This window comes from Mixophyes fleayi, chromosome 2, assembly GCF_038048845.1.
Source record: "Mixophyes fleayi isolate aMixFle1 chromosome 2, aMixFle1.hap1, whole genome shotgun sequence".
NCBI lineage: Eukaryota > Metazoa > Chordata > Amphibia > Anura > Limnodynastidae > Mixophyes > Mixophyes fleayi.
In genome coordinates this window covers 347,436,915-347,452,027 of record NC_134403.1, presented here as the reverse complement: position 1 = coordinate 347,452,027, position 15,113 = coordinate 347,436,915, and the positions used below count along the sequence as shown (strand labels likewise).

Genomic DNA, 15,113 nt, shown 5'->3' with positions numbered 1-15,113 from the left:
ATGTATTACAACATTATTACTTTTCTCCTAAAATACTGCTCAGTCAAGCCTCATTCATGGATTGTGTTAGTCATGAAGTGAGGGAACATTGGGACAGTCTTTGATAAAGGTCACATTTTTGTGTTTTAATATTTTTACTAATTGGTTGACTTGTGGCTACAAATACACTTTATGGCAAAAGTGTAAAAGGAAATGCAATGTGCATCTCATTATAAGTAGAAGGACAAGACCTGATCTGTATGACCTCAGAGGTGGCAGAGAAGACAAGGGGCTAGATTTACTAAGCTGCGGGTTTAAAAAAGTGGGGATGTTGCCTATAGCAACCAATCAGATTCTAGCTTTCATTTATTTAGTACCTTATACAAAATGACAGCTAGAATCTGATTGGGTGCTATAGGCAACATTCCCACTTTTTCAAACCCGCAGCTTAGTAAATCTAGCCTAAGGTCTTTTGCAAAAACACTGTGCTCCACTCCAAAAAGCTGGGACCACCCCTATAATTGTGTCCTCTTCACCTCTTTACCTCATCTAAATGATCCCACTCGGGATTATTATTATTATTATTATTATTATTATTATTATTATTATTATTAAAGTACACCTGACAAATGGCATGCAGGGATCATCTGCTTGGTGTAAGCTCATCAGCACGTAATTGATGTTACAAAAGTTCACTTATAACCATGGGAATAATGCAGAGGCGGTGCAGTGTAAATGCAGTTACTTCCTGCTATGTGACATCATGCTCACCATTGTTTCCCTTTCTACAAACCAGCAAATGTTTTAATGCTGCAAGACATCACTGAATGCAGGATGACAGTATTTTTGACATAGGCTGAATACAGTAAATCTTGGTGCACACTACAGGGTTTTCAGCCAAGTATCATGCCAATCACACGATAAATGAGCGTTCGGCCTGATATTGCATTAGAATGTGCGCTCCAAAGATGAACGAACGATTATCGTTCCAAAGCACATTGTAATGTTTGATTTGATTTTTAAACCAGTGTAAAAATTCTATTCAACGATGAAACAATGTCGTTCCAATTCTGCAGTGTGTATACACTCAGGACCGACAGTGTCCATAGATCTATATGGAGTGTGCAGAGTCACCATCTTTTCCGGCGATGGTTATGACAGATGAAGAGCACATAATTTTTATTTTCAGTCGGTAAAATCGTTAAGGATATCGCATCGGGAGAAATTTTGTATGGTGTGTACCGAGCATAACTGCGTGTTCTCATAAATGCGACCTGGACACAGACACATGTATGCTTGTCTGGGGGCGTATCGCTTGAAAGCGCCCGACCCCTGGTGAAGAACATGCATTGATGATGATGATGATCAGCAGCAGCATTAATTAGCAAGATGTTTCTCATTGTCTGCCGTCTGATTGGCTGACTGGGGATTACCTTCTCCAGCTGATTGCACTTAATGCGTTTGCGCTATGACTATATGATATGCGTTTGTTCTCATTACTTACATTTAAGCCTTACAACAGTTGCGCCAAAGAAGCAGGAGATTCCTGTTGCCCTCAGTGTTAAGGCGACAGCTGCTGGGGTGTTTCGAATTAATCACTATTTGATTGCTTAATTCAAATCAGCACATTTAATTAGTAACACTGCAAGCGAACACTATGAGAAAAACACATTCTCTTAAAGCTGAGCTCCAGAAATAGCCACGAGGGGAACACCCTTGTGGGTTTTCGAGAATGGCAATAAGAAACATTTCTTTTTTTCAGAGTGGAAGAATTATGTTTTGGGATTCTTTGGGTTACAGACCTGGATGCATTTTCATTTTATTTGTCTATGATAATAAAAGTTTGTTTAAAACAATTTTATTCTTTTACATATATTATATTATCTTTCAGTCATTTACTGATGGGGCAATAGGTAATTAATTCATTGTAACTACAAACTACACAATCCTTGACCCGTAAAAAGCAGTATCCGAAGCATACACACTGCTGACTTAGTAGCACCTTACTCGTATGGTTTATGGGAGCTTAAATACATAAGTGACGATAATGCATCAACCATGAGCTAGCATCTATGAGCTATCTTCATTGAGAAGTATGGCATAGGCTCTGCGTCATACGCCCTGCTCTGAATCTCCACACAGCCGTACCATGCACTGGCCTCATATGTGGAGTTTGACGCTAGAAAGTTTAACATGCGCCTGACGTCAACCTGGCATGTATACGACCATTGCAGATCTGGACGCATCTGGAGGTACGTCCAATTCAGCATGCTCACATCTGTCCCTTTTTGGTCAGGAATACAGACTGTAAGCGCTACACAGGGCAGAAGCTGATGTGAATGTTTAATATTCTCTGTATAAGCTGTAGGCACTAGATGAAAAACTGTTCATAAATAGTAATAAATAATCTTGTATGCTCCTCTTTTTGCCCCAGGCCTGGATTTATAGTAAGTCAGGATAGGTCCGGATATTATTTCAGAGACAGCGGTGCATCCTTAAAGGAGATCTCTCATCTAAACTGGGGTATAGTCCAGGAAAAGCTATCTACATCACTAGGCGGAGGGTGGACAATCTTCAGCACTGAAGTTCTCTGGCTATATATGTACTTTATAAAGCATGTGATGGAAACATGCCTGACAGCATAACAAAAATCAATGGCAATTTTGCCAACACAGTGGTACTTTTCAAACCTGCAGTTTAGTAAATATACCCCTTAGAATCTTATTGGTTGCTATGGGCAACGCCACCACTTTTCCTTTTTAGAAAGTTTGATAAATCTACCTTCAAGTCTGTGGGCGCTTGGAAAGGTGAAATGTCCAAATTACTGTTATTTTTACGGTCTTGTGAATGGAGATCATTTGTATAAACAAACATATAGGTATCACTATGTACGCTTCAGAATGATACGTACTGAGTACTACTGTTTTGGCAAACCACAACTATTGCTTATTCGGCAGCAAAAAAAATCAATATTGACTGCATGTAGAAACCACTCTAGTATGACAAGTGAAATGCGTGTCCTGTTTATACAGCATCCCTACAAATCATCCATGTGTCAGACCATTCTGAGGACAGATGTGTGTCTCTAAGCCATAGGTCCATTCATAGTGGTGAATAAGACCAGGAGTAAATGGTAGAACTGTGTTACATTCATAAGCTGTTAGATAATTAATAATCATGGCAATCAGTGACTTGCACCAAGATGTTCCTAGCACCATTATGGGACAAGCTATGGTAATAATTAACTCAAACAAAGCTGAGGAATCTGACAGTTCTGTGCACAATCCAGGCAGTAGTTTAAAGATGACGTGTGAGTGGAGTTGTTTATGTATTTTTATGGGTGTTATATGCAATATATGTGGGGTGGAGATAGCCAAAGTCACGGAAATTTGAGTAGCTAGCCAAACATAAATTTTTGAAGATCTAAGGAAGCCGATGCACTTATTGAAATGAAATTATATAAATCAGAGACCAATAAAATGCTTTTATTGACTATCAACTGACAGAAAAACTACAGCAGTATAGATCAACGTTTGTAAATGTAGCTTTATATATAAATTGTGAATATTTAGAAACCAATTATGATGAATGTCAGGGCTTATTTCGAGTTGGATATATTTCTGCTTTTATTTTGTTGCATTTCCATACTGTGCGTACGCACTAAATATACAAATGTATACACCCAAATGTAGACTTCTGCACATCACTGACATGCGGCCCCCTATGCCTGGAGATTCTGCTGATCTGCTCGTGACCTCGACCTTTGGCGTGTTTTCTGACTATCCTACTCTGCAAGTGACCCCTGACCTTGGCTTTCGTCTGACCATCCATTACCATCTGTATTGTCTCCAGGCCTGCGCTGCGGTTAGTATAACGAACCTACACTACTTGGAGTTAAGTCCTGGGGGCATCGGAGTACCTGTGAGCGCATCTAGCTCTACAGGAAAGACGGCTGCTATAGGCGAAGACCTCCGCCAGTCTGTTCTGCAGGTTCGTTATCTGACCACTAGCAGCCAAACAGTTTTAGAATATTTGTGGAAATTCTGTATACATATGTACCTGCATACCTGAGTGCAAGGGCAAACGCAAGATTTGTAGAGAGGGGTTTCCATGCTACACCGCCAGTGGCCGTGGCCAGCATGCTTCCGGGTGTGGCTACAATTTTAGACAGTGTTTAGCTGCTCTCCAACTCTTCCTATCCCCATCATATACATGGACAATGCTGCGTGCACTACTGTTAAGGGCACAAAGCTCTCCCTTTTTGAGAAGAACTGTGTGAAGCGGAACATACCTACCAACTGTCCCTACAATCAGGACAAAGTACTGACTGAGTGTGTCAGAACAGTTGACAGACTGTCCTGCTCTCTGCTTCCTGTTCTTGCTGCTTTCAATACTTGTTGGGGAGAGATGGCTGGAAACAGTGCAGACAGAAATGATCTGCACACAAGCTGCAAAGTGGCTGGTCCTGGGGCAGGGTCCAGCTACTTCAAGCATACAGTACCCCAGACTCGGAGGCGGGTTTCCAGGCGCTAGGAAACCCCCCTCCCTCGGTTTGCCTATTGAGTGGAGCACCTGATTGGATTGTTCCTGTTAATATGTTTGATATGAGTTTTGCATACACTATTATCAGTGTCATGCCACATTTCTACGCTATCCCTATGCTATCTTTATGCTAGCGTGGGGTGTAAGTGTATATATTTATTACACTTGTCACCTACCTGACACAAATGCTACTGTTGGGCGCATCTTGTGTACATATGCACATAGATATTCTTTTTGCGCGCCTCTTTTCTCTATGTCTGTTCTAATCGTATGCACGTCCACCTCCAAATGAGTCGTTATGTACACATTAAAGAACAAAAACCGGTAAGACCATATCAGAAATGGTCCAACCCATTATGCTCCCTGTGTAAAGTCACCCATGAAATTTGGTGACAGGAGAATGTTGTTGGATCCAATTCCTTCAAAATTGTCACAGAGATGCAAGTTCTAAAAGTCAATGTGATATGTTTCAACAGTGCTTAATTGCAAAGACAATTGTGGCATTGTGATTTCAGAGTTCTCATGTTCGGTAAACGCTGTTCAAAGCCTGTCACAATTTAAATCCCCCTCCGTGCCTCAGGAGAGGGACAGATAGAAAGCGTGTTGCATATTCTGATAGTGTACTGAGCAGCCCTCTGTCCCTACATCGCCAGCTCCCTGATCCACATCAGCGCTTGTCACTGGGATAAAAAGCTGACATGGAGCGGGGCCCACAAAAAGCATGATGGAGCCAGGCTGACCAGCATGCTAATTGGCCAAACCACAGGGCCACTTGTGGGCTAGGAGCCGAAAGTCTTTTTTTTTGCTACAGGATTTCAATTACACTATACTTAACCAAGGAGGGCCTGTCGCAGAGGTGACTTGTCATTATTTTCGTTCTTGTATTAAAAATGTTAGAGGACAATATTTTCAGAGGACCGATAAATTCATACTGCATTAAAGATACAACCTGGTATATGACATACAATGGAACTATATTTGTTATTTTGTTATTTTTATTTCTGTTTTGTTTGGAAAAATTTCAATTTAAAAAAAATTACTTGATTTAAAAAAAAGCCACAACCTGTTATACAGTGTACAGAATTGATAACTTCCAATGAGTTAGCTTAATGGACCAGTAACTTTAAAGCAACATTAGCTTGATAAACAGATGAAGAATAGAAGACATTTTTTAACATAATGAAACAAACCCATTGAATATTTTTTTCCAATAATGGAAATTTCGGATGCTGAATGGGGTTATAAACTTCCCCTGTCCCAACTGCAGCTTCAACACCAACATCAGCAGTTTAAAATTATACAGTTTTATTATTTTTCAATGTATAATACATTTTTTTAAAAAAAGCATATTTAAACCAACATACTACCAGAAGATTGTTTTAACCCTTAAGAAAAATCTAAAATTCCCATAGTAAATTAAACAATAAGTTATTCTCAACGGAATGGACACACCCAAAACTGGCTTGGTGATGAAGGAGGCCTTCTGTTCAATGACTAGGTAACTGTTACATGACACACATATTTTGTTATAACAATAAACACATACATACCACACTAAGAGATCCAAAGAGACTTCCTGTCAGTCCTAACAGGAGCAATATGAATGTATTAGACCAAACAGGTCCCGAATTACTGCTTGTGTAATAACCAGAATTCCCAATTAACATCTGATAAGGATGTTTAGATTTGAGGGCAATTTGGTATAAATGACTTAACGGACTGTCCAATTTGCAGCTTGTATGGACAGCTGTAGGCCTTGTATAGACATTATACCTCTAGTGATTGAACACAGCTAGGAAGCCTGACATTATAAAGATCAATAATCTATAGGGTAAATGTCTTCTTGTACTCACTAAGCTCAGGACACACCAATACGCCTCCTCTTCACTTTGTAATGAGTACGCCTAAGTTACGTGCAGACTAATGCCGTTTCCTGTTTCACAAAAAGAAAAAGAAAAACACTTACCTGTGTTTAAGGGTAAGTAGATATATAGCTTTAATATATATATATATATATATATATATATATATATATATATATATATATACATATATATATATATATATATACATATATATATATATATATATATATATATATATATATATATATATATATATAATGTAGATATATAGCTTACCACCTCAAAATTTTACAAAGAAGAGTGTGGACATACATCTGATGTAGTGTATATGAGCATAGTATTCTGTATACCTTGCATTATATATAATTTATTCTATATCATTTCTGTATATTTGCTAATCTTTACTTTTTGCAGCAAAGTATGTATCTGTTGTTCACTTCAATCTTTGATGTTGAACATGAGAACTATCAGAAAGTGTGGGGAGTGATATTAGTGAATGCTGATGAAAATGAAATGTATGTAGAGGAAATCAATTGAAAGTAGGAGAAGGAAAACAGATTCTTGATAACAGATTTTGATAACCAGTTTCCTATGAGAGCCCATTTCACAAGGTGTCGTAGCAGCATCACGCATTGTGTTTGGCGTGATGTTTAATTAATGATCTTTGCACATTTGAGCACGAGGCTACTACGGAACCTTGTTGCTAATTGAATTGTCCCCTAAGTTTGTGATCTGGCTCTGCTGGATCATGCTCAATGAATCTGTATTGCATATACACAGATTCCTTCTTTCCTTTAATACTTCAAACTCTCTGTGTCCCAATCATACAACCCTCCCAGTAAAAAATACTGTATAATGTTCACATCAGGCAAGGTAACATTTGATACACTTTGCTCAAGTGTTTTTAACCTGCAAAACAAGATAGATGTGCAGTTCTTTCTGCAAAACCGACCATTTTGATGCTATTAAACATAATTTAGACCCAAAAAAAATAATATTGTATATATTTCACATATATGATTTTAGTGAACCTCGACTTGTTTTTTTTTCTGTTGTTCATGATAATCTACTCATCTTAAAGGTCTAACTTGTACTTTTTTATTTTATCATTACTTTATCGATTATAATTTTATGTCTGATTTTAGAAATTGAACAGAAGTCCACTAACAATGTAAAAAGTTCCTACAGTACCTATTAAAGGTTCTGTCCATGTATATTTTTGTCCAATAGTTTTTTTTAATGTGCAATTTAATTGACAATTAATACAGCTTAGAATTTCCCAGGAGTATTTATGTGCTACAATTATACTTTATTTGCACTCCCTTGACAACATATTATCATAAATACTTTTTAAAAGGCACTTAATTGAGGTTGGAAAATATTAAACTGTGAAGAGAAAAATAGTAAATTGCTGACCTCAACCCATCTGCGTGTCCTCTTAAATTGTTAAGTGTAATTAGACTAAACATGTAAACAAATCCTACTCAATCTTTGACGTTTATTCCCCTGCAGGGAAAAGGAGAAGGAGAAGGAAAGTATGGAGATGGTAGAGCAGAGACGAATTAAAACAACTATGCGCCCTGGGAGATGCCAAACGTTTTTTCCGCGGCCGACCCACTGAAATGCTCAAAGGGCCTGATGCTGAGTTGAACATACGCCCATTTAGCATGGCTTAAATTACAAAAATCTGCATTGTGCGTGCCCACAAAGAGAATGCACTTATATGTGCACATGGTGCAGAATAATCGGGAAGCACGGTGGCTTGGTGATTAGCACTTCTGCATCACAGCACTGGGGTCATGAGTTTGATTCCTAACCATGGCCTTATCTGTGTGGAGTTTGTATGTTGTCCCCGTGTTTGCGTGGGTTTCCTCCGGGCGCTCCAGTTTCCTCCCACACTCCAAACACATACTAATAGGTTAATTGGCTTCTATCAAATTGACCTTAGTTCGTGTGTGTGTCTGTATGATAGGGAATTTAAACTGTAAGCTCTATTGGGGCAGGGACTGATGTGAGTGAGTTCTCAGTATAGCGCTGTGGAATTAGTGGCGTTATATAAATAGCTTATGATGATGAATAACATAGGCTGAATACAAAAAGGGTATTCACGCAAATGTGGCTGCTAAAGGGCACGGGAAAATACACGACAATGACTGTCACCAGCACTGGTTAGCCTCTTCTGATTGGCTAATGGGTAATTTACCTCTGAAGCTAAGAGGTGCTATATTTATTCATTGAGCATGTATTATAGGAGTTTGTGGAGTACTCTAGAAAAAAAATGGATTCTTTCATTTGTATGGGAAAAGTATTATATCTGCTGTGTTATATCAAACCTAATAGAGAATGTGTTGATTGCAATCAAAATAAATGTTACCAATCTTTCCTTGTGCTTATAAACTGCATGAGTAAGCTTGCTGTGTCCTGGTGAAGATGGTACAGAATTATGGGCTGCTGCTGAATTGGAGGCATTTTTGGTGCAATGAACTCTAAAAAAAAAAAGCTGTCCCAAGCAAATAGCGCATGTATGTGTATGTGGGAGTACGTATAGCTGACATAAAACTGGCATATAGGCTATAGTCGCAGCGCTGAATGCATCACAAACCTTGGGATGCCTGCAACTCAGCACTTTGGCTATTTTTACAGACTGCATTTTTGAGCATAAATTACGCCCTACATGTGTCCAGCTTCTCATCAGGCCCATAAATTATTCACTATCCTTTCAAGAACAATTATTAGTAATACAAAGCAAGCTTACTCCTTTTCCCGGTAATTAAGGAATACAGTAAGCCTTTTGCTTCACTTACTTTATCTAGATAAGGTCATACCTGCAAGCACTGAGCTTGAATGGGACTGGTCTGGGGCCTCCTACTGAACTGGGCCCAAAGCTATCACCCTAAACACCCACCTTATTATCCACCACTAGGTTACAACAATAGAGATAGGAGTTGATGAGGGGACCAAAAATCAGACACAAGTTCCTGAAGATCAGCGAAAGGAAACCTGAAAGCCCAAGGTTCCCTAACAGGTTTTCATTTCTGAGGACTAATCCAAGATCTTCTACTGCTCAAAATATTTTAAATTCCCAGAATGTACCAAATACTCAAGTGGGTAAAGGATTCACTCAAAGGTCTTCCATGTAAATGGCATTATCTGAAGTGATAGCTCCTGCAAAATAGATGCTTATCTTTATTGTATCACTGGGGGTTTTAAAAGTCCCCTTAACCAGATGTTTAATTAACTTAAACATTTCAAAACTCCCCCCAGCAAACAAATTGTGTTGAACACATATTTCCTTTAGATGTAGACTAAGGTAGAATTATTATATATGGCGGGACCACTGGCTATATCCAAGAAATATATATTTTATGTTTCGTCGTTTTTGCCGTGGCGCAACCTGGGATAAAGATAAAGAGGGGTGTAGGAGAAAGAGGGGCAGGGTTGGGGTAGAGTTTCTCCAAAAACAACCAGACCCGCCATATCAATCAAACCACACACCAGCCGCGAAAAGAAAAACAGTATCCATAGATTCAGAAGAGGAAAAAGAGGAGGAATACTCGCAAAAAGAAGAACTAGGAAACGCACAGAAAAAGAAGAGATAAAATCAGAAGGCATATTCAACCTCAGCAACCTCATCCTGACCACCCACACGACCACACTACTGAACAAAGGCTTAAAGTTAGCCCCCAAGAACAAAATAGATGCGTTTGAAACATACATAGACCTCCACAAATTCACACGGAAACTCTGCCTGAAGCCACCTGGAAGGCCGATAGTATCCGGAATTTAATCACTTACCAGCAATCTCTCAGAATACATCGATCATTTCCTACAACCGCTAGTGAACACACAAAGAAGCCACCTCAAGGACACGACACAGATCCTGAAGATCCTAAACGAGATCAAGTAGGAAGAAAACTACACCCTAGTCACATGCGACATGACATCCCTCTACACCATCATAGACCATAAGAAAGGATGCGAACATAGCAAACACCACCTTGGGAAGATCCAAGACATACCTACCATCCAGTCCGAATTCATTATAGAAGCCATCAACTTCATCCTTGACCACAACTACTTCTGGTTTGAAGACACCTACTACAAACAGGTCACAGGTACCGCAATGGGGACGAAATTTGCGCCAAGCTACGCGAATCTCTACATGGCCAAATGGGAAGATGACAACATCTGGAACAACAACCCCTACCACAGTAACATAGTTACATGGAAAAGATACATAGATGACATCGTCTTCATATGGAAAGGTAACGAAGAAGACCTTCTCTCCTTCCTGCAATACATCAACACCAACAATCTAAACCTGAAATTCACCTCCAACTCCAGCAATACAAAAGTAGACTTCCTGGATCTCACCATATACGTGGAAAATAACAACATCAAGTCCAAAACCTACATGAAGCCAGTCGACTGCAACAGTTACATCCTGGCAAGCAGCAACCATCACAAGACATAGCTGAAAAACATCCCAGGAGGGCAATTCAGAAGGTTAAGAAGAAACTGCTCCTTCGTGAAAACTTTCAAGGAACAAGCAGAAACAATGAAGCAAAAGTTCCTAGAGAGAAAATACGACCAAGATCCTCTCAACAAGGAACTAGAAAAGGCAGAAAAACTGAAAAGGGAGGAACTCTTTTCATACAAAAAGAAAGAAACAAAAGAAGAGAGCACACCCCTGTTCATCACGAATTACCACAGCAACCACAGAAAATTTGAAAACATCCTGAAGAAACACTGGCACATCCTACTAGAAGACGAACAAATTAAAGAATACTTACCACAGAGACCACGGGTAATATACAGAAAGGCAAGAAACCTAAAAAACACAATAACAGCCAGCTTCATCCCAACAGATGGCAAACAAAAGAAAAACAAAGAAACATGGATAAAAGAAGGGAAAAAGGGATTCTACCACTGCAATAGATGTACAGCATGCAGAACAACCAAACACAGCTCCACCAAACCATCCACAAACTTCAGCTCAAACTCATACGGAAGCATACAAAAAATAGAAGAAAAAATGACCTGCGACTCCACAGGAGTAATCTACCTATTCGAATGCTCCTGCGGACTACAATACATAGGAAGAACCATCAGGAACCTTAAAACAAGAATCCCAGAACATATAAGGAACATAAGAAAAGGAGTACAGAATCATAGTGTCTCAGAACATTTTAGAACAACCCACAACCAAGACCCTACAGGATTGAAATTTATGGCCATCAAACAAGTCCCAAAACCATGGAGAGGAGGCGACTACATCAAACTGATCTCGAAATAAGAAGCCAAGTGGATCCACAAACTAAGAACCATAACACCGAAAGGCCTCAACATTGACTTTGACCTGGGAATCTTCCTGTAAGTATACATATCCCCCCACCACATATAAACCCCCTTAAAACCACTCAAAACCAAAGTGCAATGCAATGAATATTCCCTAATAACAAAATCCCTTCGTATGTAATGGAATACTCCCTTCTCGGCGTGCATCATCGCTGATTGGTCCACAGCAGAAACGAACCCCCATGTCTGAGTGTATAAAATGACAGAGGAACCTGTTTGGCGCCAAAGAGCGTCAGAAGATGGCGAGTGAGCAAGTGTCAGTGGGTGTTAAGGTTGAGGAGAAGGTGTCAGTGGGGGTTGTGGGTGAGGAGAAGGAGTCAGTGGGGGTTGCAGCTATGGAGATGGAGACAGAGTCAGAGATGGTGCTGGAAGGGCCAAAAAATGTTGGAAAAGTTAAGGTGGGGGGTGGAGATACTCAAGAAGGGCAAAGAGCAAATCCAATGAGCACAAGAGAGGTGGAGATGATGGTCAAAGTGCTGGACCAGGACGACAACGACATTAAAAAAGGTCAGTAGCACGTGTAGTATACCTGTTAGAAGGATTTTATTTCATTCTAGTGTCACATAAAGCAATGTAAACTAATTTGTAACCTAATTTTTTTTTATGTCAGAACGAAGAATTAACGGTGAGAAGGCCTGTTTATATACCACTGATACCACTAATGTTACACCTGTTATCAAGCAAGAAAAAATTGAAAAAGAAAAATATACTAAAGAAGTTTTACATGAAGGTATTTCAGTGAACATGTGTAGACAACTAAATGCTTTGGGCACATACCTGTACCGTTATAATAACCAAAATGGCACCTGTTTTCCAGAATGCTCGGAGGTTAGGCCCGCTATTATTGCGATTTCACAACAGGGACCAAAATATAAACTGATCGCGAGCAGTGTGCAAGGTGAGAAAATGAGAGTATTTATGTCGTTTTATATAAATTACAGATATAGAAGTTAAATGGTAAACATTTTTTTATTTCCTTGTATCGTAGATATAGAAATCAAAGGGAATAGAAACCCAAGCGACATCAAGACCTGTTCTGCCACAAACCAGTAGCACCTTTAAAAATACTAAATAGTAAAAAAAATACTCTGCAGTACTCTACGCTCTGATTGGTAAGGGCGCGCTCACTTCTCATGCAAATCTTTCAGACAGCTGTGTGTGTAAAATTTTTTGTACCTTTTTCCTGCAATAAAAATGTTGCATGAACACTGTGTGGTTTATGCTGGGTACTTCACAATTATAAGTTAATAAAGGTTAATATAACTTTAATAGGTTATAAAGGTTAAAGTTTATAAAGAGTAAATACGAATACATTGCCAACATAGATGCAAAGGGTAATAACACACGTGCTCTATACAAGTGTAATGGTCTGCAGCCAGACAGTCGCAATATACATCGATACAAAACACAAGTCAGTGATGTGCGGATTCCGCACCACGTGGGACTGGGACAGACATCAAAAAATTTACATACACACGCCCCCCAGGTCGAGGAAAGATCGGAGGATTGTCGTGGATCGGTTGGAAGTTTATACACACTACACAATGGAAACGAGATTGGAACGAAAATATTAAACGGAACGACCAACCAAATGAGGCGAGAATCGTCCATTTGGGCAGACTTTCGACCATGGTGTCACTGCACACACTGACCTGACTTTTGAACGAGCGGTCGTATGTCGGCCGTTTGAGCCGATTATTAGACGAAAACAGAGTAGTGTGTACCCAGCTTTAGGCAGCTCAAGGGTGTGGCCAATTTTGTCCCAGTTTTTTTATTTTGCAAAGTTGTGAGACATACACTTTGCTAGTTGCAGCTGAGAATCATTTGGATGGGGTCATTGAAAGAGAATAAAGTGATACCATCACAAAGAAAACAAGGTGCTTTTTTTTTGCGCCAGTGCTGCTTGCTGTTTTTTACAGATAGGGTTGTTTTGAGCAAATACCAACACAAGTTTAAACAGTTTAAAAATATTTTTGAGGGGTCATTAATAAAATTAATGTTATTATTAAACATTAATAAAAATAAATTATAATAATGCTTTGGACCACACTAATAAGGAAATATCTGCTTATTATTGCCAGGATGGAGTTGAAATGTGGCAAATCAATTGCTATAAATTACATGAGAAAATGTCTAATAAACCTCACAAAAACAAATAATTAAAATAAGTAATATATACTGGTACACTCAATGTGCAACATACCACAGACCTACCCATGTATCCAGGAAACCAGTGCCAGGAAGACCGTGCCAGGAAGACCATGACCGTGATAGGAAGACCGTGCCAGGATGACCGTGCCAGGAAGACCGTGCCAGGAAGACCGTGCCTTGCTACCTGCAGAAGGTATTTCATACTTACCTACTTTCTTCAGCTCCCTTCCGGGAGCCAGCCAGTGGAGGGGGGCGTGAAGGGGCGGGGTGGCCGAAATCGCGTCATTTCGGCCCCGCCCCCTGTGACGTCATGACGCAAATTGCGTCATTTGACAGCGGGGGCGGGGCCAAACGCCGCGATTCACCGGGAATCGCGGCGTTTGGGATCTAATTCTGCCCACTTCACTAGGAAGTGGGGCACTTCCTAGTGAAGTGGGCAGAATTCGGGAGATTGCCACACTCGCCCGGGAGTCCGGGAGACTCTCACAAAATGCGGGAGTCTCCCGGACATTCCGGGAGAGTTGGCAAGTATGAGGTATTTCTATGACAGGAATGATCTCCTTGATGACTTATAAGTGCAAAAGTATGGCTGCCATTATGTTATACAGTCAACCAGCTTTCCAGCCAGATTATATCCCCCTGCCCCCACGTCTTATGTCCCCGAACCACTGCTACGTCTTGCTGTACCCCCTCCTCACCCATGTTCCTGTACAAGACTCCTAACCCGCCCGGTGTCAATGCCCCCTGTTATCCCCTGTGTGTCCTCTCACCTATCATATACACGTCACCTTGTCAACGTTTCCTATTCTATTCTCCCAATCTCCTTCAGATGTTCCTATAAGGTTTCCCGCTTCTTGCTGCTCCTGCCCCCGCCGCCCGTGTTATTATGACTAGGTGCCCCTGTGCCTCACATCCGGGTAATGTCCGCAGCCTGCAGCGCCGCTCAGCCGCGTTCCGCGCGTTTCCATGCTGACCAATCACCGCTCACATGACGCCGGCAGTTACTGCTATGAGCTGCGCTGCTCCTCCCGCCCGGAAGGTGGAGCTAGCGGGGTTAGAGTAGACTGCAGTGCAGAGATACCTGCGTATGGTCACCTGGCAGTACCCATCAGACACTGGGCATAAGAAGCCCCGGGTGTCCATGCCCAGCAATCCCACTGATTCCAAGTAACAGCATCATTTAGGTCTAAACAACATAAACTAGGTGCAGTGTGACAT

The 15,113-nt window shown here is 40.4% G+C and overlaps 1 long non-coding RNA gene across 1 annotated transcript in view; it reads right to left on the bottom strand.

The window, feature by feature from the left end:
- Positions 1 to 13,998, bottom strand: part of LOC142139468 (uncharacterized) — a 353,675-nt gene extending 339,677 nt beyond the window's left edge. The window contains exon 1 of the long non-coding RNA XR_012688210.1: positions 13,959 to 13,998. This is a non-coding gene — a long non-coding RNA (uncharacterized LOC142139468). The remainder of the gene's footprint in view (positions 1 to 13,958) is intronic.
- Positions 13,999 to 15,113: the final 1,115 nt, after the last annotated feature.